Source organism: Prionailurus bengalensis, chromosome B4 (genome assembly GCF_016509475.1).
Source record: "Prionailurus bengalensis isolate Pbe53 chromosome B4, Fcat_Pben_1.1_paternal_pri, whole genome shotgun sequence".
Taxonomy (NCBI): Eukaryota; Metazoa; Chordata; class Mammalia; order Carnivora; family Felidae; genus Prionailurus; species Prionailurus bengalensis.
In genome coordinates, this window is record NC_057358.1 from 71742311 (window position 1) to 71758801 (window position 16491).

General features: G+C 39.0%; 1 protein-coding gene across 4 annotated transcripts in view; it reads right to left on the minus strand.

Moving 5' to 3' along the window:
- The window catches only part of NELL2 (neural EGFL like 2), a 338935-nt gene that overhangs the window by 135202 nt on the left and 187242 nt on the right, over positions 1-16491 (minus strand). The gene's annotated exons all lie outside the window — the stretch shown is intronic.

Below are 16491 nucleotides of genomic sequence, written 5' to 3' on the forward strand. Positions count from 1 at the left end.
GGGCACCTGGGTGGCTCAGTTGATTGAACAACTGACTTCGGCTCAGGTCATGATCTCGCAGTTTGTGAGTTCAAGCCTCATGTCGGGCTCTGTGCTGACAGCTCAGAGCCTGGAGCCTACTTCAGATTCTGTGTCTCCCCCTCTCTCTACCCCTCCCCTGCTCACGCTCAGTGTCTCTCTGTCTCTCAATAATAAATAAATGTAAAAAAAATTAAAAAAAATAAAAAATAAAACAAAACAAAACAAAAAACCCAAACCAAAAACAAAACAAAACAAAACAAAATAGTGGCCCTAGTGGCCCTGTGAATATGGGATATTATATAAACTTCTGTTATTTCACTTCCTACATATGTAAAATGAGAATGATAATAGTACACTGATCTGTACGATGGTTACTAAGATTGCATAAGAAAATGTATATAAAGGGATTAGCATTGTGTCCTGCACAATGTTAGCTCTTGTTATCAGCACAATGCCTTATGTGTTGGTGTTCAGTAATTAGTTGTTTAATGAATGACTGGTTGTATAAGTTCTGTTGGAGAGGACATACCAAAGTGCAATAGTACACAGGATTCTAATAATCTAGAAGGAATATGAGGCTACTACAAAATGAAAGCATGGAGGGAAGTGCCAAGGAGTGGGTAGCATGTCCCCTACACAATTATACCTGGGACGGGCTCTGATATATAACCTGACAGACATGAACTTGGAGCCAAACTTCACAACTGTATGTTTGGCTCACATATCCATACTCTGAGGACAGTTTTGCTTTCCTTCAAATGATGGGAAAAAAAAGAATAGCCAAATGTTATCTCCTCTTCTTATATGAATAGGATCCCCCCACTTATAATAGCTGAGAATTTGAGCAAGATACTCAGCCTCTCCAAGACACAGCTTTCTCATCTATCCAGCAGGGATATCTGCAGCATGGGATTATGTTAACTAGATATCTAGCACAAGGGAAGCATTCACAAGATGATAGCTCTACATTCCTACTCTAAGACCAATGCTGCCCAAATCTAAGACCTACTCATGAATTGAGGAAACTACTTCTGAAAAGACAAATTGCTCTGATTATGTGAATGCTTTAGCCAATCACCTGTTCGCTCTCATTCTAGCAGAGATAGGATATCAACTTTAATTAACTGATTAAAGAAACATTTATGAAATTCACCAAGTTTTACTCTCTGTGGGTGGGGATGAAAAAGACACAAAGCCTGTCTTCAAATAACATGTAATTTAATGAGAGAAGACAAATGTGTAAACTACAAAACCACAAAACCAAACATTTAATTAAGAACTATAGAAATGTAGATGAAGAAATCTACTGAAAATGTCATACTGTGAAAAGGAAGGTAAATACTAAATCCACTTGAGCTTCATGCTATTAACTGATAAATAACCCACATTTCCTAATGAGAAGACTCAAAGATACTTCATACAGATGAGACCATGTTTACTAAAGCATAGAAGGTAAGTAGCATTTCAATATGTGAAGAAAAAGGTAAAAAATAAAATTAAAAAGCTGTTTGGGTTGTAAAAACCACATCAACGAAGACATTCAGCGAATGGTATAGTAAAACCTGCCATAATGGAATACGAGGAGTTTAAAAATTTAATTGGGTAAAATAAAGATTACGAGGTTACCAAAAAATATTATTTTTAGTTGGTTGTCCAGTTACTGTGTGACACAGTGTGGTTAGGCAGGGGGCAGGTGCTGCCGCCCCTGGTTTCAGGCAGTACAGCTGCTCAGTTTTCCTGGCTGAGACTAGAAGGGAGCAGAAGAGTCTGCTGTATAGGTCACTATGTTTGGAGGTTACCCCGTTGTGTGGGAGAGGTGGGCAGAAGCAGACAGGGAGGTTATCCGGCTGGATTCTGAGATGGACCCGTGTTGGGATATTGAAGTCTTCCACTAGATGGTTTCAGGGCACATTCTCTGTTGAATCCTTGCAAAGTTAAATATGCTTTGAATTGAACTAAAATCCCAGACGATCATTAGTCAGTTACCTCCTACTTCCTTTCTTCTCCCACCACCGCCCCCACAAAGTTGAGACCTTTAGTTCACCCAGTTTGAGAATGGGGGCTGGAGCCAATTATATCAGTTTGTATTACAGTGTGGTACCCTATCAAGTTGTAGCTTATCAAGCCCCACTATAATAGTTCTGCAAAGTAGAAGCAGCCTGTGGTGTGTAGAAGGGTGTAGTTGGACATAAAGCTAGAAAGACAGACTGCTTTTTTAACTGTATGAATGTTATTCTGTGGGCAATGAGAAGTCACTGAAGTTTCTAGAGAGGGAGATGACTACATTGAATAGGAAGATCAGGCTGTTGATAAAGTTCAGGTCATAATGAGGCAAAAAATTGCACACAGTGAATTGTCAGTAGAATATCTAAAATGTCCGGGTAAAAAAACAATGAAGGTTTGAACTTAGATAGTGAGAGTGGACTAGTTATAATGCCAACTTATATTTTTATAATGCTTTGAAAGGTATTCATCATTCTATCATGTATAGTCTTACCATAGAATCCCACACCAACCAAGCAGATTAAGGAGTAACGACAATGTAGTTTCTTTCCTTCTCTCTTCATCTCTCATAACTTCTCTCCCGCCCCTCCACCCTCCCCCCCACATCCTGCATCTCAACTGCCTATTTTAGAAACAACATCCATTGTGTGAGTCAAGATAGGAAGCAGGGTACCCTACCCCCGCACAATGAAAGCCAAAGGAAGGCAAGACTTGTTCTCCCTCAGCCGAGCTCCTTCCACTTGGCAAATACAAGGTCATGTGACATAAACTAAAACAACTACATGCTTCTTCCCAGGAATCTTGAACATAGAATGAGTGATGGGAAAGCAAAGAGATTATTATCATTCATTTTCAGTACTATGTATTCTCATACAGCATCATGCAGTGGTCCCCAGCAGTAGGGGTGACATGTTTTGATCCCCCCATCCTGAGAAAAGTGTTACGCTGTCAAAGATTTCAGAGATGCCTTGGGCTCTGAACATTTTTCAGACTGCTCTTTAAGCTTTATATGTATTCTTTGAGCCCCTTACACATTTCTATCTAGGAAATCCCTTGAAGCTTAAGACAGCCAAATTTTTCCTATTACTTGCAACTAAGAGCTGAGACTACATATAAACAAGTCATATTATCCTCCTGTTTGCTGACAGGAAATTGAGATTCAGAAAGGCTGAGAGTTGCCTGTGATCACAAGGGCAGGTGGTAGGCAGCTGCACAGGGCTCTCAACACAATGCATCAGTTGTTTATCAACGGATTCATCAGATTCTGTGTTGAAATGTGGAAAGCTTTACTGCTAAAGGAGGGGTAAAACCACAAACTGTAATGTGTACAAAGAGAAGCCAAACAAAATTAAAAGCATCGTTAATATCAGCCAAGCTACATACAGCCCCAGGCCCAAGTCCTCCAGCAGAAGACTTCCAAACAGTAACATGTCCCTTTTTACTGATTAACTCACAGTGAAATCCACAAACCAAATATACATGTTGTATTCCCCTTGATGATTACATTCTATGTAATATCCTGTCACCTCTTTACAAGACATAGACTACTACCCCCTTCTGAGAGATACAACATCAAAGAATAGAGAAGCCCCTAGAAAACAAAACAACATCCAGGGGCACCTGCATGGCTCAGTTGATTGAGCATCCAACCCTTGATTTTGGCTCAGCTCATGATCTCATGGTTTGTGGGATTGAGCCCCACATCAAGCTCTGTGCCTACAGCATGGAGCCTGTCTCCCTCTCTCTCTGCCCCTCTTCTGTGTGTACATATGTACTCTTTTTCTCAAAACAAACAAAAAACTTTTAAAAAAGGAAAACAAAACAACATCCAGTTTTCAGTATTCAACAGTTTTACTTCCACATACCTTTTTTAGTTTATCAACAAATTATATATGTTTTTGGTCTAAATAATTTGTTCTGCTATAAACTTTAAAATAAACTAAAATTTTTAGAGGAGTTTTTAAAAACTGGCCAAGTATCTGACACTACGCCATAATGGCATAAAAGTTCTCCTTGTGGCATTACTCTTTAAATTTACTATAATTTAATTTCACAAGGAAAACCAATACAGATGAGTTCCAAATTTATTGAAGTGTCTGATGGTTCTTCTGGGGTTTATATCAATGTTACTTACAGATTTAGTAGGGTCATGACTCATAAAGAAGCCAAACCTTTGACATTATTTCTATATTAAAATATCCATGGCTTAAGATGACCATATTTATGTTCACTTTAATACTATCAATCATAGGTTGCAAACTAAAAATACTCTAATTCATGAGTCCGACAGACAAAGTAAATGGATGAGGCAGACTGGCTGTAAGAATTCTGGTATTCAAACATTAGTTTTCTTCCTGCAACTGCTGAGTCTCAGTGACTAGAAGACAAGTAGTGTGGTGAACTGGACAGACCTTAAGGGCTGCTACTATTCAGCTGCAGTGATACAGATCCAGAATTAATGGGGAACAATCTGGAAATCTGGCTGGAAATCCAGGTTTTCATAATGAAATCTCTCGACTGATTAAATGTAGAACAATTAAAAAGTCCCAAAAGCCAACTATATTGTCCCTGAAAGCTAATGGTGGCCCATAGGTCACTAATCTGTGACTCAGATATAGTCTTGCTGGCATGGAACCTTCCCAAATTTAAAGGTCATTCTCAACAACCCTACATTCCATCCAGAGGGTCTATGGCAGCAGCAATCCTTTGAAAATCATGTAAGTCTACAAATGAATTTTTAAAATAGAGTTTTGAAAATTATTGTCTGCCAACTTCCTTCACATCATTAAGTTCATAATCTTTTAAAAAGGAGGCAGATGAGAAATACACTATATCATCATTTAATTTACTATGTTTGGGGTAAATGTATAGTCTATTTCTGAATAATTTTGTGTGTTTATGTGTGTGTTTGTTAGACGCAGACTAGGAAAATGTTTTTAAAATAATGAGCATCTTTTACCTTTTTTCTAAGTTTATTTATTTTGAGAGAGAAAGAGAAAGAGAGCAACCAGGGGAGGAACAGAGAGAGAGCAAGAGAGAGATTCCAAGCAGGCTCCACACTGTCAGTGCAGAGCCCAACGCGGGGCTCAATCCCACAAACTGTGAGATCATGACCTGAGCCAAAATCAAGAGTCTGATGCTTTACTGACTGAGTCACCCAGGCTCCCCTGAGCATCCTTTACTTTTACGCCAAAAACAAATATGAAAAAAGTGACCCAATCATTAAAGTGAGGAATGTGGGCATAAATATGAACAAGGCCCCCCCTTCTTAACAGACTTCATTTCCTCGCAAACACCAGACTTACTCTAGGATTATTAGAATTGAATTATTGCTCCTCAACAACTGGGAAAGAGAAGGGAACTGGGAATCATTTTTAAATATAGTTTTGGAACATTCAACAGAGTTAGCTAATAATAATCATAATGCATTAGTTTTCTTTGGTTCTCATAACAAATTACTCTAAACTCAGTGGCTTGAAACAACATAAATTCATTATACCTCTGTAGGCCAGAGGTCTGCCATTGGTCTATAAGGCTAAAGTCAAGATGTCTACAGGGCTGCATGCCTTTCTGGAGGCTCTGTTTTCCTGGTTTTCCAGCCTCTAGAGCCTGTTTCTCTAGAGGCTGTCCCCATCCATGATCCCCTCTCCATCTTCAAAGCCAGGAATGTTGTAGCTCTCTGACCATTCTTCCATAGTCACATCTTCCTCTGACAACAGTCAGGAAAGTTCTTTTGTAAGGACTCATGTGATTAGATTGAACCCACTGTATAATACAGGGCAATCCCCTCATTTCAAGGTCTTTAACCTTAATTAGGTCTGCAAAGCCCCTTTTGCCATGTGAAGTAACATATTTACAGGTTCTAGGGATTAGGATGAGGACATCTTTGGAGGCCATCATTCTGCTCACCACAAATAAGAACATAACTACCACTTATAACCGCTTACTCCCTTCCAGCTGTCATGTTGATTAATTTGCATACTTTGTCTCATTGAATTCCAAAAACAACAGACAAGGTATGTAGTATCATCCCACTTTAAGGATGAAGAAACTGAGGTTAAGAGGTTAGACAAGTTGTTCAGGATCACAGCTGGTAGGCAGCAGAACAAGGACTCAAATCTAAGAAGCCTGAATGAGCTAGCATCTTTAAGCTCAACTGCAACAAAATGTTCATGGAGAAGAGGAGGCTAAAGAGATGATGATTTGACTTGTATAACTAAAGGGCGAGGCCCTGTGGACCTCTTAGCCACTTCCTGTCTTGTTTTTGTTGTTGCATTTCACAACATCTAATGGACACGTGTATGCAAATCTATTTTATAAAAAGGCTTCAGGTAGCAACCTAATGGTTATGATTTTGTTCTAGAAAAATTCTAAAATCAGTTATTAGACCACACTGAAAATGTACTTTCATGGAGTTCCAGAAACACCAACAAAGCATTCTGCCTTCTTTGAAATAAAATACCATATCACCTTGATTCTAGGTCTGCACTGATTGTCAGATTGACTTAATAAGCAACTTTGGGGCAAACAAGGAAAAATAACATAAAAGAAAAAAGAAAGCACTGACTCTTCAACATACATCTCAATTAGAATGTGTACAGACTGAAATATTTCAGAAACTGTAAAACATGTCTTAGAATTTTCTACAGGATTTTCTGGCTTTATCTCTTACAATTCCATTCACACTGAACTTGCTATTATACAACAACCTATACTTTTGTGCCTACTCCTCTTTGTCCTGAAGTGTTGTCTCTCATTTCTTCCTCTCCTGAAATGTCTGTTCATCCTTAAAAAAACCTCAATTTAAATGTCACATGGTGATGTCTGCCTGTATCCAGGCTTAAGCCAGATTATTCACTGCCTCTTCTGGGCTCCCCCAGCTCTCTGCACATTTCTTTGTTACAGAGTGTACCACAATGTACTGTAAGGATTTATTTTTACTATCTCCAATCTATTAGATTGGACAATAACCTAACCATGCACCCATATCAAAGTTTGGGTATAAAGAAAACTGAAAGGAATGTGTGACATCTCATGAGTTTTTCACAATACCTTACACACAAGTTGTTACACAACACATTTTTAGTCCTCTCTCTATACCCTTATTCTCAACCTGCTGCTCTTATCAGTCTTCGGCTGAAGTGGGTTAGTCAACTATAATATTCAATGTCTGTACCAGGAAGCCTTTAGGATGGCCTCCAGTCATCTCTACCTCCTGATATTCGTGCCTTTCTGCCATCCCTTCCCTTTAGTATGGGCTGTACCTAGTGATTTGCTTATAACCAATTTACAACAGCAAAAATAATAGGAGGTCACTTACTGGCTTTGGTGAAGCACATTGCTATGTTGGAAAGGCTTATGTGGTAAGGAGCTGAGGGATCCTTGACCTAAAGTCAACAGCCAGTAAGGAATTGATTCTTCCAATCACACAGGTGATCTTGGAAAAAAATCCTTCCCCAGCCCCGATGGACACCTGGATGCCAGCCTTATGAGAGGCCCTAAAGTGGAGGACCATAATAGCAGAGGAGATATTCCATGTCCAGATTCCCAACCCACAGACAGTGTGAGACAATAAATGTGTATTATTTTAAGCTGCCAAATTTTGGGGTTATTTGTTATGCAGCAGTCGAAAACTAGTACAATGTTTTTCCCTTTGATAAAAGAACTTTGAGAAAAAGTTATCTGTGTATATGGTATCAGAAGTTTTATGAAGAAAATACCAATACTAAAATATGTGGCCACAGACCATGAAAGTACTGCCCAACCACTCAGTGTGGCTCTGTCTCACTCTAGCAGAAGCACACAGAGAGACAAGGCTTTGGCTTTGAGAGAAGAAACTCCCCCGTTAGAGCCCAAGGCATGACTGAGTATGACAGTGCAGAAGCCTCCTGGCCCGGAGAGTAAAGGAGAGCTTCAAAACAGAGCAATGCCATCAGGAGATTACACACCCAGTACAACATTATATTGGCAACAGAACCAGAAGGTGAACTCTCTTTCATGGAGCACTCAAACAGTGAGGAGGCAGAAGGAAAGTTGAATTTTCATACCAGGTAACATGTCAAAGCCAACAATCAAAGAAGGAAATGAAAGGCATCTGTTGAACTTCAACTCCAAGAATACTGTCCCCCACAGGTGCCTGTTGCTAAGACACTGCTATCATTACACTCCTGGCATATATAATCTTTTTATTCCCCTGTGTGAGTTTTTGACTCAGTGCTTTTCATATAGAAATCTCAAAATAAAACTCAAATAATACATCTATTTGGGACCAAGGTGAATTAGGGTTTACCGACTAACCAAGGGAAAGCAGGTGAGGCGGGCTAATGAGGCAGCTCCCATCATCTCAGCGCTTCGGTGAGCTTGCACAGAGGGAAGCTCGTGTAGATGCACACCACTGAATGCTCTGATGATGAAACCATAGCCAGGCTGGAGGTCATACATGGACACGATGGCTGCACTGAGATGCCGCATAAAGACTCTGACAAGCTTGGAAACTGCTACATTGGAGCTGGTATGCTACCCCCACTCACTGACAGATTCAGATAGCACAGACTCCTTTCCAAGCTTTTCATCTTTAAAAAGGCAATTCAGCTCCCTGAGCCTTTGAGCCTGTTCCATTTTGAGCTGACTGCTAATTGTATGCATGCACATATGTGTTTCAGAAAAGAGATAAGCACATTGCCTTGGCCTCCTCACTAAACTGAACAGACATGATTCACTTCTGTTCTCTACAAGTTTTCTAAACGTGGCCCGAAGTTTTCCAAACATTAACCCTTCCTGGTAACCACACTGCACATTCTTCTAGAAATGTTTTTGTGATTACATTTGTTTAAACTGCTTTTCACTATTAATTCTTTGAGTCCTAGGGCTTGGTATTTTCATTTGCTTTTGTGATCGTGTTTATATTTTCAAATTTCTCAATAATAACAACACAGTGTAATCATATACAGTGAGCCACATGAAATGCATAAGGTATCTTTTAACATGGGGGGACATATTTTAAATTGTAAAACCAAAAGTTGTCTGATTTTTCATATTTTATGAAATATACAATTTTATCATATTCTGCAATGTGATTCCAGGAAGAGAAAATTTAGAGTGGTTGTTCATAAAAATACAGGAGTCCTTCCCAACAGTCATGGCAGCTAGTGGCCAGATGGTAGGATTGTCGGATTGCTGATTGTTATTCTTTAGAAAAGAAATCCACATAGAAGCAGCCGAGCTCATAAAATCTGCTGTGCTTGAGACTGAGCAGACTCACTAATTATTTAGGGGTCGTATTCCCTACTCTGGGCAGATTAGTGTCCTCATAGGGCCCTGGATGCACCCATGCAGCCCCAGAGCACCCCAATCTAATAGTCACTCACAGGAACAATGGAAAGTCCCTCTCCTGGGAAGTACAACAGATCAACCTGCTGAAGGAGTGTTCCAACTTCCAGGGAAAGTGCCATTCAGTTACATCAAGGCTTCTCTTTCTTTTTGTAAGTCCCTATTCACCGTTACATAATAAGTAGAGTTGAACAAACAGGAAAACTGAATGCACTGCTCCGGCAAAACTATGTATTTTATGAAAAATAATAATTCAGTTGAAAAGTAACCAGAGAAAAGTGTCCAGTTGAAAAGGTCCCAGGGAAATGAGACATTTCCTCAAGAGGATGGCTTGTCTAATCATAATTGTAACAACAACAATGATGGTAGCTAACATTTATTAAAAGTTTATTGTGTGCTGGGCATTTTACAAAAGATAAAGAGCCAAGGCGTTTTACAACAAAAATAACCTTGTTTGTTTAGAATTTCTTTTGTGAATGCTGATATGCGTATTTTCACTTCCTGTTCTTTATCATTGTTCTCTCCGATTTGTGCTTCTCTGATTCCCCATCCTCTCTGCTGCCATTGTCCACACTATCTTATTCCTTTACTATTTATATACCAGTAATTATTGTAATACACACAGAGAGAATCATGTCTTGTTCTGTACTTTTGATTTTGATAAATCCATCAAGCGCTATTTTTAAATAGCTGATCATGAGGTTATTGTCCATTCATACAATAAATTACCAGCTTTAGTTTAAGTTCTTTTTGGAGGAATGCAGAATAAAAAATAATAATGTTATTGATGTCTTTCCAATATCAACTCTTTAAAAACTTAAGGCAAAGTACCTTTTCTAGCATTGCTTGCTAGGAAACTTTAAAGAAACACACACGTGCACATGCACAGGACAGCTATTTGAGGAAGGGGCATGCATGAGTTACAATGGAATTAAAATCTTTGCTCCAGCTGAACAGTAGTAAATCCTTCTCTGTAACCTTCTGTGCATGACAATAGCATCCAAGACTCTTTAAAATGCTAGGACACCAACAGTAAAAAAGACAAATGAAGAAAACTTAATATCATCATAAAATTCATGACTCTTTCTCCATAATCACCCAACTACACAAGCCTGACAAACAAGATGGTAGTAATGATTTAAAAAAAAAAAAAATCAGTATTGACCATGTTAGAGAAAAAGAAGTAACTGCCACAATAAGATCATAAAATGTAAGCACTGGAAGTATTTAATGCTATAAAGGTTAAGGACTTTCAGAAGTAAGATCCTTTGGGGAATACCAGAAGAGGTTCTTTGTGTAACAACAAAAATGAAGTGTCTAGTAAAACCCCTTGTGCTTGGACACTTTCTGGATGTGCTGTGATATGCGATATGGACCAAAGCCAGTATTAGAAGATCCTGGAGTAACAGAAGCAGCCAGGGTCAGAAGAAACCATATCAGGAGAGTGTAATTTGCATCAGGATGCATCAGGAGAGTGTAATTTGAGGGGCCCTAAGAAATCCCTTCAGTCCCCTCTGCTGAGGCCTGCAATTTTATCATTGGAGAATCATTCTCCTAGGTTCATCTAAGGAGAGGTTTCTGATAAGAGAAAGAGGTTGGAATGGGGGTCAGGGGTCCTTACTGAGAAGGCCAAAGGCCAATAAAAGGCCATGGGACACCATAAAAAGTGAGAGAAGGAATACAGGAATACAGGGCCTGAAGGAAACTTGAAGAGGAAAAGGGAAAGTTTAACAAAACAAGTGTACAGGGGCACCTGAGTTGTTCAGTTGGTTAAGTGACTTTAAAGCAAATTTTTTTTTAATGTTTATTTATTATTGACAGACAGGGAGACACAGAACGTGAGCAGGGGAGGGGCAGAGAGAGGGGGAGACACAGAATCCGAAGCAGGCCCCAGGCTTTGAGCTGTCAGCACAGAGCCCAACGCGGGGCTCGAATTCACAGACTGTGAGATCATAATCTGAGCTGAAGTCGGACACTTAGCTGACTGAGCCACCCAGGCGCCCTGAAGTGACTCTTGATATCAGCTCAGGCCATGATCTCCCAGTTCATGAGATTGAGTCCGAGTCAGGCTCTGCACTGGCAGCACAGAGTCTGTGCCTGCTTGGGATTCTCTCTCTCCCTCTCTCTCTGCCTCTCTCCTCTGCTTGCTCTCTCTCAAAATAAACAAACATTAAAAAAAAATAAAAATAAGTAAAATTAAAAAAATTTTATTTTTTTTTCAATGTTTATTTATTTTTGAGACACAGAGAGAGACAGAGCATGAGCAGGGGAGGGGCAGAGAGGGAGACACAGAATCCAAATCAAGCTCCAGGCTCTGAGCCGTCAGCACAGAGCCTGATGTGGGCTCGAACTCATGAACGGTGATATCATGACCTGAGCCAAAGTCGGACACTTAACCAACTGAGCCACCCAGGTGCCCCTAAAATAAAAGTTTTTTTAAGTGTACATTTTACAATTTCGATTGGGTGACCCTAAAGCAGGATTTCTCACCCTTGTCACTATTTGGGTCATATAATTCTTTGTTATGGGGAGCTGTCTTGTAGTAGATAAAGATTAATGACCCAGTTGGAAAATAACCAGAGAAAAGCTCCCAGCTGAAAGGATTCTAGGAAAATAAGACATTTCCTCAAGAGGATAGCTAGCCTAATAATAACATTACAGTATGTTTAGCAGTATCCCTGACCTCTATCCACTAGACACTAGTAGCATCCCCCTTCCCCACAGCTGTGATAACCAAAATGTCTCCAGACATTGTTAAATGACCTCTGGCAGGTAGGAGGGCAAAACTGCCCTCATTGGATATCCACTGCCCTAAAGGATCATTTTCTCTCTAAGATGGCAAAACTTTTCGTTAGCTTCTACCTTTCCCAATTTCCTGTTCCCACTCTAAAGCATTGCATAACAGTGGGAGGATTACAAGCTCCTCAACACAAAAAAAGAATCAGAATTCCATTTTTTAATTGCAATTATCAGAGCAGAGAGATGCAGCAGGAAGCTGTGAAATGAATGCCTTCTCAGAATCTTTGTCCTTTGATAATTCGACAGTTCTTGGATCCCATCTTTGTTTCCAGAGATATTTTACTCTTTGCCCATTACACAAGACCAGTTCCAGGAAGGGATGTCCAGTAAAACTCAAAAAGATTTGCCCAATTCAACTAATGCTTATAAGAATGAACCAAGAAAGCCATTAGTCCACATCAGTAACGAAGAAACTTTGTTATGCATAAAAATTAAGTTATTTTTGCAATCAGAGATACTGGCAAGTGGGCTTCTAACATCTTGGCTCAGGTGAATCAAACCCTTTTCCTTCCCTTGTCTCCCCTTCCCTTTGTCTTTTCTCTCCATCCCTCCCTCCCTTCCTTCTCCCTCCCCTCCTTCCCTCTTTCTTTCCTTCTTTTTCATTTTCCTTCTTTCCTTGTAGGTATTCCCACTCTTTCCTCTATGAGAATAGGAAAAGATGTGAGAAGGAAAGAGATTAGGAAGCATTAATCAGAAAAATAAATAAATAGCACCCTCTCTGGAAGGACAAATATATTAAAGAATTTAGAAGAGCTTAAACTGCTACAGCATTTCTGCAACTGAATGATTAGCACAACTGTATAATAGAGTCAGAGGCCCAGAAAATGCTGATTTATATTTCTTCTACTGACTTCTGGTTCAGAATTATTATTATAAGATGTGTAGGGGACAATTTCCTCTTGGAATCAAAGCTAATGAACTGAAACAATCTATAATAAAGGCAGTTTAAATACTGAATATTATAAACTAAATAACGTAGGGGCACCTGGGTGGCTCAGTTAGTTAAGCATCGGACTTTGGCTCAAGTCATGATCTCACAGTTCATGAGTTTGAGCCTCACATCGGGCTCTGTGTTGACAGCCCAGAACCTGGAGACTACTTCAGATTCTGTGTCCCCTCTCTCTCTGCCCCTTCTCTGTTCATGCTGTCTGTCTGTCTGTCTCTCTCAAAAATAAATAAACATTAAAAAATTTTTAATAAAAAATAAACTAATAATGTATTTCTACATAAAATATGAATATTTCCCGTTATTTATTTTTTATATGGCTGCAAATTTAACAAATGGTGAATAATATGAGAAGTAATAAGGAGGCTTATCTTTTGGCCCCCCTTTTGCCTCTCACTAACTGTATGACCATGGGTAAGGCAATTAATCTCTTTGAGCTTCAGTTTTCCCACATGTGAAAGTTAAGAGATTGGACTAGATTACCTTTAAGAATTTTCCATCTCCCAAATTTTATTTTATGTATTTTTTAATGTTTTATTTATTTTTGAGAGAGAGAGAGAAGAGAGAGAGAGAGAGAGAAGAGAGAGAGAGAGAACGAGTTGGGGAGAGGCAGAGAGAGAGGGGGACAGAGGATCCAAAGCGGGTTACCTGCTGACAGCAGTGAGCGGGATGTGGGACTTAAACTCACAAACTGTGAGATTATGACCCAAGCCAAAGTTGGATACTCAGCTGACTGAGCCATCCAGGTGCCCTCCTCTCCCAAATTTTATAATTATGGGGAAGATATAACTCAAATTATCTGAAACTGAAAGAAAAAAATAAACTATGTAATTCTACCAACTATGTAAGGTAGTTCCTCTGTAGCATACATAATTTCCATGTGAGAGTGACAGGGTTATAAAAGCAAAAAGGCTTCTTTTATTGATCAAAGCTCCTGGCTATAAAGTAACATGTATCGCTCTTGGATTCTTCTTTAAATTAGAATGATTAATTTTCAGATGGGGAAGCAACTCTGAGAGTCTGCTGGGTTCAGTGATGAGAATGTCAGTTATCTTATGGCGGCGGGGGGGGGTGGGGGGTGGGGAGGGAGGGCTCTGCAACAGGGAGGAGGGGCAAGCATACAGAAGCAAAACAAATTCAGAACTCCAGGAGCTCAGCCACAAATGTCAGAGAATGGCTTTGTGATGGTGTCTTGACATTTATTCTGGAAGGCTTGCATTTATACTGCAAGTATGTGGATGTCTGTATCTAAATTCATGGAAAATAAATCCCAATCTTCAACAGAACAAAGTCATACTCTGGTCTTACAGGAGCTCTTGAAAAGGTACAGCCTAGATACCTTCAGTTGCAAGGCAAACCTCCAGCAGAGGAGTCATTTCTTAGAGCCTTTTGTATAGCTGCTAAAGTTAAAGTGTGGAGGGACAGATTCAAAGAGGGAGAATTTAAACATTCATTTCCTTTACAGGAAGGCTGACTATGTGCTGACCCTGCATGGTCTAACATAAAAAGTTTTGCCAAAGATCGCCTGACTTTGGACTATAAAATAAAATCCACTCATGATCCCTAGGAAATCCAACATTTATGTATGGATCTAAATTCTCAAATTCGTAGGCCTGCCCATAATACATAGAAAATTTAAGGGCAAGAAATCTTTCTTTAAGTGGAAGCATAGAAATACTGGTGCTAGCTGGAAATGCTAATGCATCATTAAGGAAATACATTCCATCACCTGCCAGATCTTGAAATTCTTGGCTCTGGTTCTTTAGGCACAAAAATCATGGCCTGAACAGCTTTTCTTAAAATGATCTTGGCCTTCATTGGCATTCCTACAATGGGATACTTTATTTATATCGTTAGATACTTTGGAATCTTAATGGAAAATTCTCCCTAAGTAGTCAAAAACAAATAGTAATTTGCGGGATTTTATTTGGAAGGAAAATACACTACGAGAGGTAAAGCCAGAGCAAGAGATTCTCTGTAAGGCAAGACAGCTCAACGATTCCTTGGATTTACAGCCAACAGACAGGCTTGGAATGGAAACGAAGCTCTTGAAAATACTCTGCCCTGAAGAAACACTCCTCATTCAACAGGAGGCCAAATTATGTGTCATGTATTCTTACTTACACTCTTGAACACTTTTTAAGAATGTAAGAAAAACAAAAAGAATCACTAGGAAGTATAAAAACGTACAAAGCTTTTAAGTCTTTCATGCCACAGAATCAGCAGACTCCTTGAAAACTGCTAGCTCTCCATTTTTTTTTTTTATGAGCACATCTTGAAATACTCTGAGATGCAGTAGTTTCACTAAGACTTTTGTTGTTGTTGTTAACAATTACATTGGAACTCAGACTTACTGATATTACCAACAATACAGCAAACTGTGTATTTTATTCTCCATATATTTATTGAGATTTGTTATTTATATTTTTTATGTTGACAAAGATCTCCGTAGTACTTCAAGAAACTCTGCCACTCGGTGTGATTAAATTTTGTCTAATGAAAACGTGCAGAATTAGTCCCACAATGTGGAAATATTTAGAATAAGCTGACAAAAAAGCGAGAATTTGCAAATCAATCAGCAACTCTATATGAATTCTACCTTCAAAATATCTTTGGTTATTCTCTATAGATTGGGAGGCCACTTCTCATTGTTCTTTACATGCAATATTTTGTTTTTACATAAATATTATATTTGAATTTAGTGGAAAGACCTCTATCTTGATAAACAAGATATCAAATAGTACACATTATGGTCACTATAATGAAAACTTAGAAGAGTGTACAATAACACAGAGGCATAAGATGACACTTGTATTATAGATTCATAGTTTTACTAGCCTGTTATGCAGTCTCTTTCCCTGGAAACCTTTAAGTATTATTTGTACATCCATTAGACAAAAATGATAAAGTTGGAGATGGAGTAGAAAGTGACAGGTACAATAAAAAGTTACAAGATTAATATTTTAAGTACTCCCCAACGTTATGACTCCACACATTTTTTCTAAAATTTACTTAAGATTCTTCTATTTAAAAAAAAAAAGAAATCCAAGGAAATATCTGTTTCACACCCACAATTCCTCAAACCCCATAGTCTTCAAGCTACTCTTCTAGCACCATTTTCTTTCATATTCTACAGGTAGGAACTCATAGAATACGAAGTGAATAGGCTGTTTTGTCCCAGGACCAACTTTAGACATGACTACACTCACGATATCCATGAACAGGACTCTGGATGGTACTGACGGGAGTGACAGTTCATAAAACAAACAAAAGCAAAACTTCTTTGATGTGCTCAGCTGCATTTCCCAGAGACATGAAGGAACTCGATTCTCTTTAATATTCCCATTTTCTAGCACTGCAAGAATCTATTTCTGAAAACATCGCATTATTTA